This window comes from Macrobrachium nipponense, chromosome 6 (genome assembly GCF_015104395.2).
Source record: "Macrobrachium nipponense isolate FS-2020 chromosome 6, ASM1510439v2, whole genome shotgun sequence".
In the NCBI taxonomy this organism is placed as follows: domain Eukaryota; kingdom Metazoa; phylum Arthropoda; class Malacostraca; order Decapoda; family Palaemonidae; genus Macrobrachium; species Macrobrachium nipponense.
The window spans coordinates 21,843,229-21,865,728 of record NC_061108.1 but is presented as its reverse complement, the minus strand read 5'-3'; the positions used below and the strand labels follow the sequence as shown (position 1 = coordinate 21,865,728).

Genomic DNA, 22,500 nt, shown 5'->3' with positions numbered 1-22,500 from the left:
TGGGGAAAAGAAGGACCCTTGGCGGTAGAAACTGGAATTATGAATCGAAAGAGACTTAAGGGTTTTCTTTTAGACGTATTGGTATTTAAAGTGGATATCTTTGTCTCTTAGTTCTCATTTTGAGATATTTATAGTTAAAAGAATGAAGTGACTACGGCACGGAAAGGTAAACATTGAGTGATGGGTCATGTTTCGGTTTGTTAAAGCAAAAATGTACTGCCATCCGTCTCTCTATGTGTCTGCTTGTAGTTACTCAAGAATTGAATAACTTCAATAAACTTTGATAAAGTAATAATGAATGCAGGCACTGAGATCAGGCTGTGGTGAATTCGATATGAGTGTGAAGTGACAGTTCGTATCTTGGAGAAAGATTGAAATCTCTTCATATAAGCTTCTTTTGCAGATTCTCTCTTAAATACGAATAAATATATTGATCCAGGAATTTTTAAAATTTGCATTTGTCTAGGCATCTGGTGTTAACCAGAATCGGTAAACCCTTAATTATCATCATCTTGGAAGTACTTGCTTTGTTCATATACGTGCTTGCATATACCCACACCACACACACACACATACATACATATATATATATATATATATATATATATTATATATATATATATATATATATATATATATATATATATATATATATATATATATATATATATATATATATATATATATATATATATATATATATATATATATATATATATATATATATATATATATATATATATATATATATATATATATATATATATATATGTATATGTATCACACCGTACATATATTGTTTTATTGAAACTCTTAGCATCATAGATTGAATTCAACAAGCAGAAAATCCAAAAGGTAATTTCTCCTCTGACTGCCAGTACCGGTATGTCACGTGAAAGGTTATTCATAATGTCATATATGGAATGGGAATGATTTATGACCTTTTTATGTGATATTGGGGGTTACGGCAGTTTCATTCTCACCTGACTTGCGAGGGTTCGAAACCCACTTGGCCCGGTAAGACTTTCTTATTGTATACTGTTTTGGATTTAATGACGGCAGGAGGAGGCATATACCAAAATGTGAGAAATGAGGTCTTTGTGACTGATTATTATTATTATTTTCTATCACAGTCATCCTATTCTACTGTGTGGTTTTTGTAGTTTGGGGTTCCGGGTTATATTCTGCCTCAGCAGGAGTCCATCACTTTCGTACTATGTGTGCTGTTTCTAGGAGCACACACTTCTGCACGAGTCCTGGAGCTACCTCGGCATCTAGTTTTTCCAGGTTCTTTTCGGAGATCTTGGGATCGGGCCTAGTTTTCCTATGATTATGGGTACAATTTCCAGTGGCATATCTCATATCCTCCCCTTATTTCTATTTTCAAGGTTCTTTTTATACTTATCAGTCGTTTTCTCTCGTTCCTTTCTCTTCTGCTCTGATGTCCCCATGGTATTGCGACATCAATGAGTGATATTTTCTTCTTGATCTTGTTAATCAACGTCACGTCTGGGCTATTGGCACGTATCACCCTATCTGTTCTGATACCATAGTCCTCGAGGATCTTTGCTTGATCGTTTTTTGTCACTCCTTCAGGTTGGTGTTCGTACCACTCATTTTACTGGAATGTAGCTGGGTGTTTTTCTTGCACAGGCTCCAGTAGATGGCTTTTGCTACTGAATCGTGCCTATTTTTGTGTGGTTCTGTGCAAATGCCGGACATTCGCTTGCTATGTAGTTTATGGTCTCGTTTTTCATATTACACTTCCTGCATATGGGTGGGATGTTATTCCCATCTGTCGTTCTTTGGGCATCTGTGGTTCTTAGGGCCTGGTCTTGTGCGCAGTTAGCATTCGTTCTCTTTCCCTCTTGAGTGTTCCCCTCTGTAGCCATTGCCACGTTTCATCGCTGGCCAGTTCTTTAGTGTGTCCCATGTACTGTCCGTGCGTTGGTTGGTTGTACTATTCATCTGTTTGTTTGTTATTCTCCTGTCTGTCTGTATTATTTATTATTATTATATTATTATTATTATATTATTATTATTATTATATTATGATTATTATTATTGCTGAATTTTATACTTGAAAAAATTTTATGACTTAGGTCAGGTGACATGGTGGCCATATGGGCTTTTATTTTCTTCATAATATTATGTTTTCAGGTAATTCAAGCTATTATAAGCTCTAATACAAATTTCGGCAATATCGGTAGATAGGTACAGTAAAGATTTAATTGTAAACATAATTACTTTGCGATAAACTTTATATATAATTAAGGTAATAAATGGTATTCGTCATGATAGAAAAAACGGTAGTATTGATTACAAAGACGGTTCTCTTGATTAATGCAATGTTGGTTTTGATGAAGTAAATAAACATATCTTTTAGAAACTTTCTCAGTGCTACTAATGGTCCGATTGCTATTGCTGCTACCAGTTCAGCTACTGTCATATCACCAGTACTTGTGTTTTTTATTGTTCATGCGATAACGGCTGTTATTGGCAAGTGGTACTATGACAGTGATTATTGCAGTAAATCCGAAACTATTAATTTACCTCGACGTGTTGGATCTGCGCTCCGTAATGGCAGTGGTTCTTGCCACACTCTTGTATCAGAGGGACGAGTTTTTCCGGCTCTTCCAGTCTACGCACTGCCTTCTCCACGAAACCCATTACTCTGGAAAGGCAAAGAAAACGTGAAAAATTTGATTTTAAAGTTTGTTTTATTCAGAGAGAGAGAGAGAGAGAGAGAGAGAGAGAGAGAGAGAGAGATAGAGAGAGTATTAGAGGGAGTAGTTGATAATTTTGGCTCCCGTGCGTGTTTTGTTAAAATTGTTACGCATTTGATCCTTTGCATACTTTCAAGAATTTGGTTTGAATGAGATGGGCTAGGTGGCTGGGTGTGCGCTAAAGACATGAAATAGAGAAGGAATGAACGAATGCCTGGGAGCCAACGTTAAAATGCCGAGCCAATTCGCCTTTACGAAAATGGAGTGTGGCTTTTGAGGAAGAATGGAATGGGGTCGAAAATGTTGAAGAGAATTTTTCTTCATAGTGTATGGCGAAATAAGATTGAAAGGATGAGAAATGCGAAAATCAATAGCTGTAGAAAGTTTATTATAGGTGTAAAGGATGGACTATATTATTTGAGGTGGATCAGTCATTTGGAAAGAAAGGAGTACAGGAAACTGGTTAAAAAGAGCTATTAATCCTTAGGTGTTAAGTGGGAGGAGGAGGGAAAGGCTCACAAAGTGCTGTAGAGATTGATTGGTAGATTTATAGTTCCTTGGGTAGATCTATTATATATTGCAGAGGAATGAACCTAATATCCAGGATGCAGGAGACAGGAGAATGGCAGTGTATAGGGTAGTGTGACGCGTTACTTAGGACTCTTGTGTGTTATTGCATGAAACCGCTAATTTTACTGCTGACTGTTGGATAGCACTGATGTGAAGAAACTACCGCAAGATGAGCCGTTCAAGCAACACAGATACTCATTAGCAGCACGTCAAAGGACCCTATACACAATGTCATTCTACAGTCTTAGTTTTTGGATATTAGAGGCCTTGCTTTCCAATGAAAAAAAAACACACAATTATCAGAAAAAAAATAGTTAATTATCAACAAGACGATAATGTTAAAAGGGGATAAAAGTTTATTCATCTTTTATCTTAACAATGTTAGTAAATAAAGCATTTCACAATTGTCACCCCAGTCCTTTACTTTTAAGCTTAAACCCTGTAATCCAGTCCAGTACATAAAAGAAAAAAAAAATTGCTAACTGAACAACTGTCATAAATGCGGCAGTACTTTGTTTCTGCGATCGTATCTAATCGGAAATTTGGCCTATATATTATATAAAGATGATATGATGATGTAAAATTATTGTTTCTCCTTGTTCTCCTAATAGTCTTAAAAAATAAGCATGGATGAGGATGGTACTACCTTACTTATGTTTATCTTAGATTGTTTCTGGTAGTCAGCCATATCATCATGTCCTATTTTGAGAACAATATTAAAGTAATCATTTACTTTTATTAAAATAAACGCAGTCATTTTTCTAGTCTCCAAAGTGGCTAGGTAATCAAGAAAATGCATATTTAGTGTTGGCGTGTCCAGGTAATCCACGTAATTAACGTAAGTGGTTCAGGACAACGATATAAAAGAATTTGTCTGATTAAAATGCGAAAGAGAAAATAGAAATCTAAATGGAAGCAATTTTTCAGTCGTGACAGACTCAGATGTCAAAAGATAAAACCTGCCCTCATCTGCTCAGATGATACGTGCATATATCACACACACACACACACACACACACACACACACAGAGTATTACAGCGATAGAGAAAAGCGTCTGTATCATACAGCAACATCCTTAACCATTCACGATCCAAAGACCTAGAATATATTTTTTTTTATCCAAGTTTTGCAGTAAATGAACAAGGTTGACTCCTCATATCCCAGGTAACGTTATATGCCATTTGATGATTTCCACACCACTTAGAATTCCGAATATGCTATTATTTCCACTTGCATCCTGGTATATGAGTCAAAGTGTGGCTACTGTTGACGTCAGAATAAGCTCATCTACCACCTGGTTGGCATTTCAGTTCCTTTTGAAGCTTTATAATTTTAGAGCAAAAACCAATGACACTTCATAGGTTAGCAGCGCCCAGATAGCAAAAGGAATAAACCTGTGCTAGGAGTCCTTAATTGGATACATCTGGCATGGCATTTGTAGTTGCCATTGTCTCAAACGAAAGAGAGTTTTTTTTTCACCATTTAGCTGTTTTCCCTTTTCTAAGGGATACAAAATTCTCTCAAGTATCCCTCAGCCCAAACCATTGGCAATTCTTTTCGCAGTATTGACCATTTTGTATATTTTACTATCACTATGGTTGCAATTTGACTGGTTAGATTGATCTAATTTACCCCTATATATAATATATATATATATATATATTAATATATATATATATATATATATATATATATATATAATATTATATATATATATGATATATATATTATATAATATTAAATTAGATATATATAAAAATTATATATATATATATATATATATATATATATATATATATATATATATATATATATATATGTATGTATGTATGTAAGTATGTATGTATTTATTGATGATTTTATTATGTTAGCTTTCATAAACAATCCAGTATTATTGGACCGTGTAATCATTTTTGAATGGGAATTTGTTCAACTTTTTATCAAGGGGATTGCCGTCAACAAAAAAAAAAAAAAAAAAAAAAAAAAAAAAAAAAAAAAAAAAAAAAAAAAAAACATAATAATAATTTCTAGCGTAACATTGCCAGGTTCCATATCTTGTAATTTATAACTGTTACCCTAACAAGTATTCCGTTAACTATTACAATCAAGGACCCGAGGACGTCGCATTGAGATGGGAAAACAAGGTCATGCATGTGAATTTGTCCTTTGAGGTCCTTAAAGGATAGCAATCTATTCCTATGAGTAGTTCCATTCAAAGAAAAAAACTCTTCATTCAAATTATTCACCAACTTCAGTTTAAAGATTCGCAAGCACGGGCTTGCTGTGATAATGAGTTATAATTCAACAAAAGTAAACAATTGCTCATAGTTGAAATACCAAAACTTTGCCGAGAAAAGCGTTACTAGTGTCTTGATCTAAGGCATTGTAAATGAGACTGCAATAATGTAATTGTTTGCTGCCTTCTGCGAAATGAATTGAAATTTGGCCTGATCTGGATTTCATCGGTATGTATAGTCGGTGGAGGCTGAGGCTGAATGAACTTGAGCAACCTTTGGACTCTGTATATGAACGATCTCGTTCCCTGCTCCTTTTCCATGATCTTCTCTATCGTATCATCACTAACGTTTTTTGCTTATGTACTTACTCCAAGCATAGTAGTTGTCGGTGTTCCAATATTATTTTTCAACGTTTTTGGAGTATTTGTCCTGTTGGCGGGGCGGCTATGATGATATTTTCCACTAATAATAATAGTAATAGAGAGGTTGTGATGATTTTCTCTAATAATGATTAATAAAGTTTTGCCGCCGCCCCTTTTAATTTTATTCATTTTTTTTTTACTCTGCCAGCATACATATTCCATGGACGTGTTTTGGTGTTGACACCATGAAGGTCCTAAATCTCTCGACGTATTTTTATATTTCCATTTATGGCTTTATTGCTCATGGATGAGGATTTCTGTTGTATGTACGTTAAATTTGCTAAATAATAATGAGAATTAAATCTCATGACCCAGTCAGTTACAGTCTCATTGTGGACGTTTAATCCTTCCACATTATTATTATTATTATTTTCTATCACAGTCTTCCAATTCGACTGGGTGATATTTATAGTGTGGGGTTCCGGGTTGCATCCTGCCTCCTTAGGAGTCCCCATCACTTTTCTTACTATGTGTGCTGTTTCTAGGATCACACTCTTCTGCATGAGTCCTGGCTACTTCAGCCTCTAGTTTTTCTAGATTCCTTTTCAGGGATCTTGGATCGTGCCTAGTGCTCCTATGATTATGGGTACGATTTCCACTGGCATATCCCATATCCTTCTTATTTCGTATTTCCTTTCAGATCTTGGATACTTATCCATTTTTTTCCCTCTCTATCTCTTCAACTCTGGTGTCCCATGGTATTGCGACATCAATGAGTGAGTGATACTTTCTTCTTGACTTTGTCAATCAACGTCACGTCTGGTCTGTTTGCATGTATCACCCTATCCGTTCTGATACCATAGTCCCAGAGGATCTTTGCCTGATCGTTTTCTATCACTCCACCCTCAGGTTGGTGCTCGTACCACTTATTACTGCAAGGTAGCTGATGTTTCTTGCACAGGCTCCAGTGAAGGGCTTTTGCCACTGAATCATGCCTCTTTTTGTACTGGTTCTGTGCAAGTGCCGGGCATTCGCTTACTATGTGGTTTATGGTTTCATTTTTCGTATTGCACTTCCTACATATAGGAGAGATGTTATTTCCGTCTATCGTTCTTTGAACATATCTGGTTCTTAGGGCCTGATCTTGTGCCGCTGTTATCATTCCTTCAGTTTCCTTCTTTAGCTCTCCCTTCTGTAGCCATTGCCATGTGTCATCGCTGGCTAGTTCTTTAGTCTGTCTCATGTATTGTCCGTGCATTGGTTTATTGTGCAGTCCTCTGTTGCTGTCTGTCATTCTCCTGTCTCTGTATATTTCTGGGTCTTCGTCTATTTTATTAGTCCTTCTTCCCATGCACTCTTTAGCCACTCGTCTTCACTGGTTTTCAGATATTGCCCCAGTGCCTCTGTTCTCGATGTTTGACGCAGTCCTCTATACTTAGTTAGTCCCTCTCCCTCCCTCCTTTCGTGTTATGTATAGTCTGTTCGTATTTGCTCTTGGGTGTAGTGCTTTGTGTATTGTCATATGTTTCCTGGTTTTCTGATCTATGCTGCGGAGTTCTGCCTTCGTCCATTCCACTATTCCTGCGCTGTATCTGATTACTGGCACTGGCCCATGTGTTTATGGCTTTTATCATATTGGTTTCCGGCGTGAGTTTTGACTTGAATATCGCCTTGAGTCTCTGCATATATTCTTTCCTGATCGTGTCCTTCATCTCTTGATTATTATTATTATTATTATTATTATTATAATTATTATTATTATTATTATTATTATTATTATTATTATTATTATTATTATTATTATTATTATTATTATTATTATTATTATTATTATTATTATTATTATCCAAGAAGCCTTATTATTTTTCTCCCTGTTTAACCAGCTTTAGCAATGCTATTCAATAAAAGAAACTGTGGTTTTGATAACGATTGTCATTAAATGTTTTTCTCCTTCAGGCTTCATCGCGATGAAACCCTCCCTCCCGAAAGCCCCCGCCCCCCGCCCCGCCCCAAGGTACATAGTGGGTTCGCCTGTTGGTGAGTAGACATGTTTAATGTTTTCCGTACATATTATCTTCACTTTGATATGTTTTGATTTTTTTTTGGTGATTAGTTTACTGTGATTTGCTTTATTCAGTCTCTTGGTAGGGATAAAAAAGGGTTTTCTTTTCTTCTCATTATATTGTCATTCTGGTTTTATTTATCGTAGAGATTTTTAGTCTAAAGTAAGTATTTGCTTTATATAAATCTTTTAATTACAATCATATAATCACTACCATGTCTCTTGTATATATTGTTTTATACATACACACATATACATTTATACTATATATACATACACACACACACACACACACACACACACACACATATATATATATATATATATATATATATATATATATATATATATATATATATATATATATATATATATATATATATATATATATTATAAATTTTAAGATGTACATACGGTGACTAACTTTCCATTTATATATACAATAAAAGCTTTTCGTAAGTGTTGATGAATCTCTTTTCACATTTTTCCAAACGATTAATCATAGTTTCTATGGAGGGATGTTGTAGGACCCTGAAGTTCACTGACTTTATGTTGCTTAAATTTCTATCATATAAGCAACACTAATTTGAGTTCGCTGATGTAGAACTTGTCGATTTTGTAAATCATTTTGATGTTTGTTCATGTTGCATTGCGCATCATTGGAGCCGAATCACTGTGAGATAGTTTTTAAATGGATAACAAAAAATCGGGGTCTATATTATGTAACGTTATCTGTAGAGGAAATTTATGCTTAGGATGACATCGTTGTTGTTGTTGTTGATAGATGGGAGGGAGAGCTACGTTTTATTTGCTTAGGGCGTTGATCTAAATTGCAGTGTTTTATTATTAACCTGCAGATGTTCCGCCTGCAGGTGTCTTTTTTTTTACCCAGCAGGTGTAATATTTATCAATTGCGGTTAATGTTGGTGATTTTGAGTCATGAGAGAGAGAGAGAGAGAGAGAGAGAGGAGGCGAGAGAGAGAGAGAGAGAGAGAGAGAGAGAGAGAATGAATATTTATTGAAAAAAAGAACGACATAGAAGCTGTTACCAATTGTTACATGGGACCTTTGTTTATTAATGTAATACTGTTCATATATTAATATCAAATGTTTTGTTAATTTTATAGTGTACATATAGTCTTTAATATATATTTTCGAGAACTGAATACTGAGTATTCTTAACGATATAAAGTACTAAGATTATTTCTGAGAACTGCATATTTCACTGTGTAATCTGTTGAAGATTTAATTTGGGTTTATGCTACAAAGTAGACGTAAAAGGAGGATAACTGTGTAACCAGTATTTGCAGTTATACTTTCATAGTCTATGCCAATGATGTCATAACATGAGGACTTTATATATTGAATATGTATTTGTTGGACAATTAGAAAGCAACTCGGTCACCTGATACGAGGAGAGCAAACGTGGAATATTCATATTTTACTGTAATACATCTGAACGTTAGAAGTATCATGGCTACTTAAGTGTTCCGACTGGCAGATAAACGTTTTTCTAAGTGTTTCCGACTGGCAGATAAACGTTTTTCTAAGTGTTTTCGACTGGCAGAAAACGTTTTTCTAAGTGTTTCCGACTGGCAGATGAACGTTTTTTTTGCCGTTCATGTAATTTGCTTTATATCTGCTTTCACTTGAGACTCCCACACCAGGATAAGTTAGATCCACAGCATTGGAAAGTGGTCACGATTAGAGTTAGGATAAAGGGTCAAGGTGTGTAGATCAGGATGAAAGGACCGTGGAGTACATTCGTAGGGTTTGACCTTCAAATCATCATGGCACATTCATACCTCAAAATGATTTAACAACTTATTATGGATAGAATTTAAGCTTTTTCCTCCCCCCCCCACCCCCCTATTTTTTCCTTCACCAAAGGACTAAATAATGCAGCAAATTCTGCCAAAGACCACATACAAAAATAGATTAATAAGAATAGAAAATGCTCCGAAGTTTCTTCGCCGCGATCCAGTTTTCTGTTCATTGTAGAATGAAGGATACCGGAAAAAGCTCTATCTTTCAGTGGTGTCATTATTATTGCTTTATAAGCCGCGACCCATGAGATTTCAGGCACGGCCCGGTGGTGGCCTGATCTTTTTTTTATCGTTGCAGACGCAAGATTATGGCTAAATTTAACCTTAAATCAGATATAAACTACTGAAGCTAGAGGGCTGCAATTTGCTAGTTTTAATGATTGGATGGTGGATGACCAACACAACCAATTTGCAGCCCTCTAGCCTCAGTAGTGTTTAAGAAAAAGTAAAACTTGCTCTCTCTACTTTCTGTGCTATAAGGCATAGAAGGCCTATAGTAGATTCACATCAACCGTGCATTTGATATCTAGGCCAGTTCCTTACGACGCTCCTGATTGGCTGTCGATAAGCCAATCACAGGGCTGGAAACTCTCAGTCTCTCTCGAGAACTCGCATAGGCAGGATGCATGTTCCACATCTCCCGAGGGATACTTTTGAAAGACGTGATTCTTCAGGAGAGGTGGAACATAGATCCTACCCCCTGTGAACTCTTGAGAGAGACAGAGTTTCCAGCCCCCTGTGACTGGCTTATCAACAGCCCAATGAGGAGCATCGTAAGGGACTGGCCTAGGCATCAAATGCACGGTTGTTGTGAATCTACTGTTAGAAGGTGCCCAGTGAACTTCCTCTGTTGACGTTTTCGTGGCCTGTGTCTCACCTGAGTGCGTGGGAGCGGAGTTCTTTGGACTGCTGCACTTCCTCCATCGGGAGTCCTCTGAAGGGGATGAAGACCTCCTCACATCCGGATGCGTCTCGAATAACCTGCCGATACGAAAAATGGAAAACATCAGCAAAGGATTGAAAAAGATGAGCAGTCAAACAGACACAGGAGAGAAAAGTCTCAAAGCCAAGATGATGGTATTTTAAGCGGGCATTATAACTGTCATTAGACAGTATCGCCATTTCCTTTTCCTTTCAAAGGCCAAGTTGTTCTTTGTTAAGGGATTCGTACAAGAAAAGAGATTTCATATTAAAGATTCTAGTTAAAACAACGAGGAATAAGTGTTTTCCTAACATCGTCTGAATACATATATCATCCTTTTTTATAGCCTAAAAATAGATTTGTGCAAAGAGTTCGATGATGGATACCTAATGTGTTTTAAAAACTTACAGGAAGAGAGATGCTTTGGGATTGCCGGTATAAACATCTTACTCTCTTTGGAAGTATTTTTGTTACTCCTTTTACCATTTGTCCTACTGCCTATGATGCTACTGCTGCCTATATTACTGCTGTTCACACAATAGATAAAAAATCGGTTACGTGTAAGTACAGCTGGTGAGATTTAGATTTATACTGTTTATTGTGCCCTTTAGCATTATTTCCAGTATTGATTATTAGTTAGTTTAAACTCCTATTTCTCGATGTATTTCAACTACCGACAATGTGACACAGACCAGCACTATATCCACTTGGTCACGGAAGGTATAAAATGGGAGGAATCATTCATGTCAAGGATGCTCCTAATATGCAATATGTTGTAGCTAACCCTATGGCTAGTGTTGCCCCTTCACCAAAATTTTTTGTATCGATACTTGCAACAAAAAGGTACCGTTTTTAACGCGAAAGCTTTAAAATTTTACCGTTTCTACCTCCAAGACTTTAAAATTGTACCGCAAATAGTATCAGGCAATTTTCCTTAATTAAACTTTTGAACATGTGTAATTTTTCGTTTTCTTGGATTTGCTATTGTTTTCGTGCATAATCTATCATTCATTAGCAAAATCTGATTACACCAGTTGTTGCAGTCATTACTTTTGTATTCACAATCAATTCCTAACATTTGAAAGGTATTGTAAATTTCGGATAATATCAGGATTTAAACAGTGTGCTCGTAAATTTACAACATATAGCATAAGGTTTTGTTTCATCAATAAAGAACAAGAAGAAATAAATAGACATTTCATCATTAGCAGTAATTAATCATGAAAAAATTGCCAAATCATACAATATTTTGACAGCCACTCATTTTCTTGTATATCTTTAAGTTTTGATGGTGTTTCCATCATTTCCATAGATGGTTCCCACTCTTAATACGGTACCCCGGGTCTATCCATTTTTGTTAATAATATACCAGTCAAACTCTGTGTTCAGCCTATTTTCCGATGTCCGTTCTAATTGATTTGTATTTGAAAGAATACTTTCTCTACAGCTTCTGAGGAATGAGGCAAGACAAGCAGGGATAGTATAGTATATCCACTTAAATAAGGAAACATCTGGTATCTGTCGGCATACTTTAAGTGACTAATCTTGTACTGGATCAAAAGGGATTTCAGACTTTTTAGAAGTAAAAAAGAAATTCATCCATTCATAATTTACAGCATCCAGTAACGATTCACTTGCAAAGGTAGGGAGTGTTCCAAATAATTCAAAATCTGATTTATTTACTATGGTTGCATTGACAGGGTCAGGTGCGCTGAAGTGCGGCAATATTTTGTTCATTCCCAAGAATCTTCTCTAAGTCTGGGTTGCTAATTTAGTATAGAAATTAGACATTTGACCTTAAATCTAGAAATGAAAGAGGCCCCCACATTAATTTCTTCTTACAGCAATTGTTGTATTTACTTCTGTTCCCCAGTGGATGTCTTCTATACTTTTAAAGCTTCCTGCATCATAGAAATATCAGTGAAAAAAATGTCTTTGATGTTAAGCAACTCTAATTTCATGTAATTTGAAAGGACTATATAACCTGAATAAAGCACATACTTTTTTTTCGCAGGCATGGTGTATTTGAACACCCTCACTTTGAAACTCCTTGTTCATTTTAGTTACATAAGGTAGTATATAGCCTAAAAAATTCAAGTACTTCTTATAAACTGGGTATGTCAGTGCTGAAAGAATTGTCTGAGGAGATTCCAAATGGTCCTCCAAAGCTGCATTTGAAAACAAAAGACTAATGCATTCCATTGCTCAAAGATCCTTTCAGCCACACATTGCAAAGATAACCAGCGAGTCTGGCTCGGATGTAAAATTTTTATGTGGCTCTTAGTAAGTGAATTGTTGAAATTGTTTACTAGATTCATTCAATCGTTTGGGGCTATGACATAAGAAACATTTCCATCGCCATGAATCTGCTTACTCCTCGTACTCTTCTCTGGACTTCGATCATGAACGAGCAATGGGATCATGACTGGATGAGCAAAAGAATCAAAGCACTTTCAGTGTCACTGAACGGCCTCACATACCACTTTACAAAAAAAATAATAAATAATAAATAAAAAAATATATCTGAATGTGGTGCTTCTGATATTTTGGATATGCCGTCGAGTTACAGTACACATGGGCCATGAGGTTTCCGTATGTTACACACATTTACTGCTACTTTGATATTTATTCAGTGATATGCTAAGGATAATATTAGTAAGTGTATGTATGTACGTATGTGCAGTTAATTAAAATTGCTTTAACAGTTCCAAAGGTTTTTTTCTTTTAGGTAATTTGTTATGACGTTTGCTCTTGACATTTCCTAGACTATTTTTTTTTACTTTAGGGCAGCATCAGTTATTCTTAAAATTCACACGCTTTAGGATACGATTAAAAAAATTAATTGCATTCGAACAGTTGATTCGTCCCAAGTAATAATCTCTTGTGTCTAACAACTATAGTGTGTGGCTGGTTACCCCAATCAAGCCTTGCCATGGTGTAGCCTGGGCCACCCTCTCTCACAACTGGTCGTTGTTTTTAGAATGATAGAAGCCAGAAAATAAATGGGAATCACAAGAATGTATATTAAATGTAGATATGCAAGCAATATTTCAAAGTATGTAATTAACAAAGAATTTTTAAACAGCGTGTTGATTTTGTAGCAAAAATATTATCTAACTTTATATTTAATAGAAAAAATATAAATATAAACGTAGAATATATTTTGTAGCAAAATAATATCTAAGTTTATATTTATATTTTTCTATTAAGAGAATTATTCAAATAATGTAAATTATTGAATGTAATTGTATTTTATTATATATATATATATATATATATATATATATATATATATATATATATATATATATATATATATATATAATAATATATATATATATATATATATATATATATATATATATATATATATATATATATATATATATATATATATATATATATATATATCTTGCGCCTGACTTGGTCCGATCTTTGGAATGGTGCGGAATGGTCCTAGGGGTTGGACCTAGCTGCTGGGTATTCTCATTTATTAATTTGAGAATATGGATGCACTAGCATTATGTAAACTGAAGGCTGTTGATAATTACGTTATATTAGTAGAAGTTGAAAGCGTGTCTAGATGTAGAAAGGCTATCAAAATAACAGTCGGCCCAAAGTCCTGACACAAAGAACAGGACTGGGTAGGTGTAAACACCCATACCTCGTAAACAACTAACACTTTTTAGAAGAGAGCGACGGCAAACCTTAATCGTTGCTTGGTAGCGGGAATGGGTGATAAACGAGCATGAAAGCACAGAGCGATCGCTAACAACTAATGCAAAAAGCCGAAAGTAAGAAAACTCACGGTAATATCTGGAAGCTTCTTCAGTACTGTAAACCCTGACTTTAAAAAAAAAATGGATGGTGTACATAGCTTTACGTACAATTTAGTACATCGTACGTGTTTCCAAATCTATGTGCTGTACATGACTGTTCCACTTTGTTATAATAAAAAAAAGCTAAGCCTTCAGAAAACAACTTCCCTGATGAGTTCAGCTCATTAAAAATTAATGTTGTGACGGCGTTGTTCGATAGGTGGAGCAGAAGCCGGTATTACACCGTTAGTCAATTAAGTTCTGAATATGATCTGAGACTAAGTGTTTCATATTTTATTTTAACATATTTAATAGAACTCCGCTTATCTCTGAAGATATACATATGAATGGCCGTCCATTATAAAATCCTCTTACCAGTCATTCGACATTTGGTGATTATGATGAAAAAAATCACAGTGACCATCGCCGTGAGTTTTGTTTTTATTGAAGACAAATCTGTTATATAAATAAAGATAAGCCTCCCTCAAGGCTTTCACTTCTAATGAGGCTAAATTCTGGAAGTTCTCTACCCGGTTTTGATTATATTTCTTCGTCTTGAGATGATTAAACTACATCCATCTCGTCTCCTGAAATCTCTCGGGAGCATCTCTTCAAGTAGAATCTCTCTCTCTCTCTCTCTCTCTCTCTCCTCTCTCTCTCTCGGCGATACAAAATTAGAAACGTCTATCACTGTCACTCAGTTTTGGTTTTATCCAATTGGATTTTTTAATGCGAAGTGCCATTGTTGGATTATTTTGTGTGATCAGTGATCTGTTTATGTGAAATTGAGGTTTTCATTGTTTTTCTTTCTTCGCAAACCCTAAGTTCTTCATCAAATGCGGTGTCTACAGTGTGGTTTTCTACACGTGTACATATCTATATTAATTTGTATATATATATATATATATATATATATATATATATATATATGTAAATATAGGCAAGGCTTACTGTAGACTATTTGGTAGCTCTGTCTAAGCTTGAAGGTGAACTAGAGATCAGTGATGCTATCCATTTCTCCATTGACTCGGTTAAATTGTTTTCTATGTATTGTGGATTTCCTGTAAATTTCATATTCTCTTCACGTTGATTTTAATTAAATTTATGAATATAACTCTATATTCTCTTCTGTCTTGATTTAGCGAAACTTATGAATATAACTGTAGCACTCCCAAACATTTACCAATCGCTTTTCATTCCCGCCGGTTTCCAACTTCATTAACTGTTGTGTCTAACTTCTTCATTTTTGTCATGACAGGTGTTCATTTTATTTATTAATATATGTGGCTAAATACTGTACATAATTGTCTTTATGATTTATTTAGCAGGAATGTCGTCTTTGGTACCAGATTCCACGTTCATCTAATAGTTTGTTTATAGAGATATAAACATTCATAGCACTAATATCTAAACCATTGAAGATAATGTACTTGGCCAGTATCTTCATGTGTAGATATTATTATAATATTTCGATCAGTTGTACTTTAATCAAGTCTTCATATTTTATGCATATCCGCTCCTTGTTATTATAGTGTGTACAACTGAGATAACTCGTGGGGCTCTCTCGGATACCTACATTTTATATATAAACAAGGATTTTGAGTCAAATGAGCTTGAATGAACACCTCACGAGGCACGAGCGGAAAGCATAAAGCAGTTTCATCGGGTGCAGTTTTGAGGGAGGAGTTGCAACCTTAAAAAGCTCTCGTTCTCGGACGTTGTGAGGCCTTTTCATCGGGTCTCCGATGATAAAGTAGTGGAATAGACGAAGAGGGCGTGACTGGATCATAGCAGCAATCGTCTTTGAGCAGGTGCCTCCATTAACGAAATAAACAGTAGGAAAACCGCTCCTTTTCGGTTGAGAGGTTAGCGATAGGTACTACTACTTCATAGAGATCATACTTCATTGCTCGTTGGAGGATAAACCTAAGAGATTTCATTGATTCTTCATAGGGTCGTCCTCTGCTGATGTTAATAAGGACATGGGTTGCAGGGCTTGCATCAGTGAGCCTTTAATAAGAATTCTATATACATTTGATAGCCAAATGTGCTGGGTAACCTAACTTATGTAGAAATAGTGACTGATAGCTTTTACACACATACATTTATATGTGTGTGTGTGTAATATATATACATGCAAAAAACGCACACATATTAGGCAAGTTCTGTACACACTTGATAGTGCTATGTGGTAAGTACCACTTTCTGTGTAGTGGCTGATAGCTTACACTCGCGCGCACACACACACACACATGCATACGCACATACACGCTAGGCTTCATGTTACTCATGTATCAAAATCACTTTATTTAGGGAATAACTGTTACCCAAGAAGGATTATATGAGAAAATTGTACTCACTCTGACCAGGATTACCTTTATCCACTCAGATAATTGCACCTCCCTACAACAGGATTTCTACCTTTTTCCTTTTATTTGATTTTGACATATAGACGCAATCAACTTTATCGCTCAGCCCAGGATTCAGTAAAATATTAACGGAAGGTGGTAAAATAAATACTAATTACCTGTGGAATAATGCCACCAGGACCTGACAGCCATTTGGCCTTAGAGATCTACCGCTGCCGTAATCTGGTAGGCGCATTGGTTTCTCGGTAAAACATACTCAATAGGGTCGCTGGATAGTTGACCGACATCGTGTATAGGTTCAAATGTAATCAAGGGCATTGTCAAGCTCTGAAAGTATTGCTATACATTGTACACAACAAACAACCTTTCTGAAGCTTTTAAAAAGCTCAACACAAACTGGATATCATATGGTTGTTCAGAACTGTAAGCCTTCACTCCAATTGCTCTTGAAGGATATAGTATCATTCACACACTCCGCACCCACCTTCTTCAAACTGCAAAGGTCAGAAGGTTCCTTCTGCAACCGTCTTACAAACAGGCGAATACTGACATTATTCCTATGGTTTTGTCCTCTATGGCTTCTGTCAAACCAGGCGAAATCCCAACGATTTTTAAACGTTGTGTTCAGCTTTTTAACCTGCCCGTGGTATTTGTGAGGCCTATAAACCCAAGTTTATTTATTCTTTTACCTGGCATTGTATACGTTTTAGTTCTTTCGTTTTTGCTTCCATTCTGTTCTATATTTGTTTTGTTAGAAGGTATTGTTAAATAATGATGTAAATATTTTGCGCAAAAAATTGCGTTCGTATTCATTGATATACTGAAAATAGTTTATTTTGAACATGAAGCTTTCATGAAAAAGTCTCACCGACTTTTAAAAGTGGTGAAGAGGAAATTCCTTTTGTGTGTGTGTGTGTGTGTGTGTGTGTGTGTGTATGTGTGTATGTGTCGGATACGATATCAAAAGACAATAGAAATGTTGAATGTGGTCGGTGTGCGAAAGTGTCAGATTTGTGTATGAACGGTTTATGTAACTCGATATCCGAGGAGGGTTCATATTCATTCTATTAATAAATTTAAATTGCGTTGCTTGTAACTTTTACGTCAGTTTCACAATTCCTGTATTTATAGATCTCTCGTTAGTGATCTATTTATAAGCTATTCACTGTTTTTTTTTTTTTTTTTGTTTTACCAACCCTTTCAAGGCCGTTGTCGCATAGGTTTTCTTGAATCCCTTTTTATTCATCATCTATATCTTCTTGATATTTGGCACATGTTTTAGACCCTCCAGTAATTCTGCCGTACTAGAATTTAATGATTAAGGAAATTTACTCTTGAACTTTTTCAATTTCCTCAACATTCGTGTTTAGATATCCGAACATCTGTCCTTGGCTTAGCTGAAGAGTTAGGAAAGATCCGCCCTCTCTTTCTCTCTCTCTATCTCTCTCTCTCTCTCTCTCTCTCTCTCTCTCTCTCTCTCTCAAACTTATGAATGGAAGAGTGTAGCACGATATGGCTTTTTTATGTTTTACGTATCCAGATAAGTTTATTCATTAAAGTGTACCCGTTGCTTCGTTGTTTTGAGAGATTATTATAAGCTGATGGTTCATTCATAGTGCATAGAGACACAGATGAACGGACCGACAGAAAATTAGAGGCGCAGCAGTTTACTGGTTTTCAGGTCTTTTTAGTTTGTCGTCCGCGATGCCCAGACGTCTGAAGTCACCCATAGCAAATATACTACGTCCATCCAACTGTATCAGCCATGCAAACATGTTGCGGTATTGTCATCATGGATGCCGCAATGCATTTGCAGAGAAGGTAGCCAGTGGGCTCTGAATTTCTCTGAAGAAGATAAGAAGTGATACTCTCTTTAAGGGTTACCCTTTAACATCATGCACCGGAACATGATTGAATGATTTTAGAATTCTTTTTATTGATAACGATAGTAGCCTTTGTGGAAGGATTTGTTGAGACATAGTTTCTATGTTTCGCCGCAAAAAACACCAGTGGTGACTGCCATGGGAGATGAATGGCCAATTGTTCTTCCGATGTCTGACATCGCTACTTTCACCATCGCTTCCTGAGCCATCGGTCCTGGCGATAGGCAATGCGCCATACCATACCATGCTGAACAGAGAACAGTCAGTGCCCCACGTATGCAATATCTTTTTATGAAAATGGCCCACCACCATCCCATTGTTACGGTAAATAAATAAAAGCATACAATGACATATAAAAACATACAAACGCCTGTAAGGAAGATACTGAATAGGAAATGGTTATTGTCGATAATTCAAAATGTAAAAAGCAATATCGTAGTACCTCTTCCATTCATAAGTCTGAGACAGAGAGGCGAGGGGTCGGGGGTCACTTCTTTCCTAACTCTTAATTAAGCCAAGCGAAGGACGGGTGTTGGGTTAGCTACAACGAATGTTAAGGAAATTAATAAAGTTCAGGAGTAAATTGCCTTGATAAATTCGTAGTACGTCATTATATTGGCTAAAATTATCGGGAGTGGTCTAAAACATGCCGTGCCAAAATATCAAGAATATACAGCTGATAACAGAAAGATATTGAAGTAAACCTTTGCGACAACGAGCTTGAAACGTTTTGTAGATAAATAGTAAATAAATGACACTTTATTCTCTAGTGCAATATAATCTGATTCAGCCAAGTAGATGTTCCGCGAAACCCTTTTTTAAGGCCTGTACTTGATTGTACATTTTGTAAAAAAAAAAAAAAAAAAAAAAAAAAAAAAACTTATAAAATAAAAGGAAAACAAACGGTGCTGGCTTTGGACGTTCTATCAAACTAGGATTATTTGTGTACTTGTGTAGTACTCATACATACTATTTAAATACACACATTTTCATTAAATGTACGTTTTAAAATTATATTACCGAAGTTCCAATTAGAAGTTAACACTGATGCAGACGTCTGTCCGCAACTATAAAGGAAGAACGAGATGACTTGCCTGCATTCTGAAATCTAATACCCACTGCTCTTGGAAGAGAAGTACAAAACCTGAGTTAAACTTCGTAAGGCAGTTATCGATTCATAGTAATTATTACATTGTTATTAACTCAAAATCGTAATAAGATGGTATAATGCCGTCATGGATTGTGGAATAGATTTTCTCAAACTGTCTGCTCAACAGAAGTTCTGGTACACTCTCTCTCTCTCTCTCTCTCTCTCTCTCTCTCTCTGCAGGCTGAGTAGAAAATTAGAGAAAGATGTCATGTGTCCGGTATGACAGGAGAATCAGCATAGAGGTTAAAGGAAGATTGAAAATACATAGTGAGACCAGCTTTGATATACTATTTATAGAGATGAAACATTTCCGATAAAACGACCGCAAGAGCAGAGGTTGGATGCGGTAGAGAAGAAAATGCTATTATGGGATGTGTGGAGTGACAACAAAGCGTGATCTGACCTCTAGCTTACTCGGGATGCGTGCAAGATTTTCCCCTGACGCTTAAGTAGCAAATATTATACTCCTAATGTAACGTGAAGTGGTATTACTACTCATACTAACAACAAGAATCAAATAAAAGAACACAATCTAAACTCGTCTTACATTCTTAGTTATAAGTGGCAAACACAAATCAATGAAGAGAAATATATCCTCAAAATTCAGTACATCAAATGATTAAAATGTGGTCTTATCTACGCCCAAATAGCTGATCGTTTCACCCTCGAAAATTTTAAAAAATACGCTATATTTTATTAGAAATAAGTTTTCTGTACTGCTTTAACATGCTCATTATTTATGTTTTACATTTTCATTACTAATAAATAAGTCATAAATATGCATCCTAAAATTCCTTATCTTTAACTCGATGCCAAACACCCTTTCAGACCTTTTTAGGTTGTCCTATCCCCCCCCCCTCCCCCCCTCATCAACAACAACAACAACAACAACAGCAAAGCAGTTTGCAAGGCTTACTCCCCGAGTAAGTTGAAAATGAAAACGATCAAGAGTGAAAGAAGAAGGGCAGCCACTAAAGTGGTAGAATTATCAAAGAAAGATCCAGGAAAGAAGACTGCAGTGGTATGGTCATGCGATGAGAAGAGAGAGAAGAGAAGAGACCATGTAGTAGTACGCAAGGAGGAGAGTGAAGCAGATGGAGGTGAGGTGTCGGGCGGGAGAGAGAAAGAGAGGAAGACCGAAGAAGCTAAGAAGGTGGACGGAGGAAGTTGAAGTTCTGGGAAACAAACAAACAATTGTCAGAGAAGGATGTGGATGAGCGAGCCAGGTGGAAGAGGAGAGCTGTTAGAAACATCGCTCCACCTTGAAGTGGAAGGTGATGTAGAGAAAGGAGGAGAAAATCATGTGGTCACTGTCACTGTCTGTCGATTCACTCTGAGCCAGGCAATGGTTCGAATCCTGGCGATGAGTCCACACATCAATTATGAACCCCTTTGTGGGAGTAAGTTACTCCCTAGGTATAGTGAGCTGGTTCTTATGTTATGGGTGGATTTGTATTTTTTAATAAAAACGTAAAAATCTGCCGAAGTTTCTTCGGTGCATCGAGTTTTCATTAAAGTGTATAATCACGGAGCAATCGAGTTTTTCTGTTCAGTGTATAATCAAGGCCACCAAAAATAGATCTATCTTTTCGGTGATCTCGGTATAATGTTTGTATATCCTGGCTCATGAAACTTTACCACAGCCAGGTGGTGGCCTGTCCTGTATCTTTGCCAGACAATTATGGCTAACTTTAACCGTAAATAAAATAAAAAACTACTAAGGTTAGAGGGCTGCAATTTTGAATGCATGTTGATTGGAGGCGGATGATCAAACATGCCAATTGCAGCCCTGTAGCCTTAGTAGTTTTGAAGATCTGAGGGCAGACAAGAAAAGTGTGGACAACAAAAAGTGCGAATAAGCAGACAAAGCCATCTCTATAGGTTTTGATATTGTTTTTATGGAAAACTAAAAACAGTCGTGTACATAAATGACACATTCTTACATTATATATATATATATATATCTATATATATATATATATATATATATATAGATAATAATTTGTTATTTATTTATTTATATATTGTTATAGACAGGTAGCGTAATCAATATTTCATGGAAATGACTAGAAATGTTAGTAATTTCACGAAATGACCATTTCACTCAGGCACTTCCAGAAGTGCTTAGGCAGTTGTGGAAATGACTAGTGTTTCGTGTAATGACTGCAATTTAGCATCAGTCATATCATGAAATGTTTTGATGGGAACAAATTAAAACATATTTTATTTGCAATAATACAAAAATATTCTTTTATTTGCAGTAAATATGTTTAACATACCATTGATGGTGAAATACGAATATAATTTCAACTCCATTCAGTTATGAACTCAAAATGTAACATGTTAATGTTAATATAGATAGTTCACATTTGTTAATACAACAATTTAAGTGTCATATAACAATAGAAAAGAAATCAAGTACACTTTCTACACTGCAATTGCATCAGGAGTTCATATTAAAATAAATTATTTCTACAGCACAAACTGTTAAGACAGCGGCTGTTTCATGTAACACCAATTTCGTAACACCTGCATGGAAGTTTGGCGCACTTGTTCTTAAGAGTGCGCAGTTGC

General features: G+C 35.8%; 1 protein-coding gene across 1 annotated transcript in view; it reads left to right on the top strand.

The window, feature by feature from the left end:
• Nucleotides 1-22,500, top strand: part of LOC135216372 (cytoglobin-2-like) — a 262,947-nt gene that overhangs the window by 207,879 nt on the left and 32,568 nt on the right. The window lies entirely within an intron of this gene.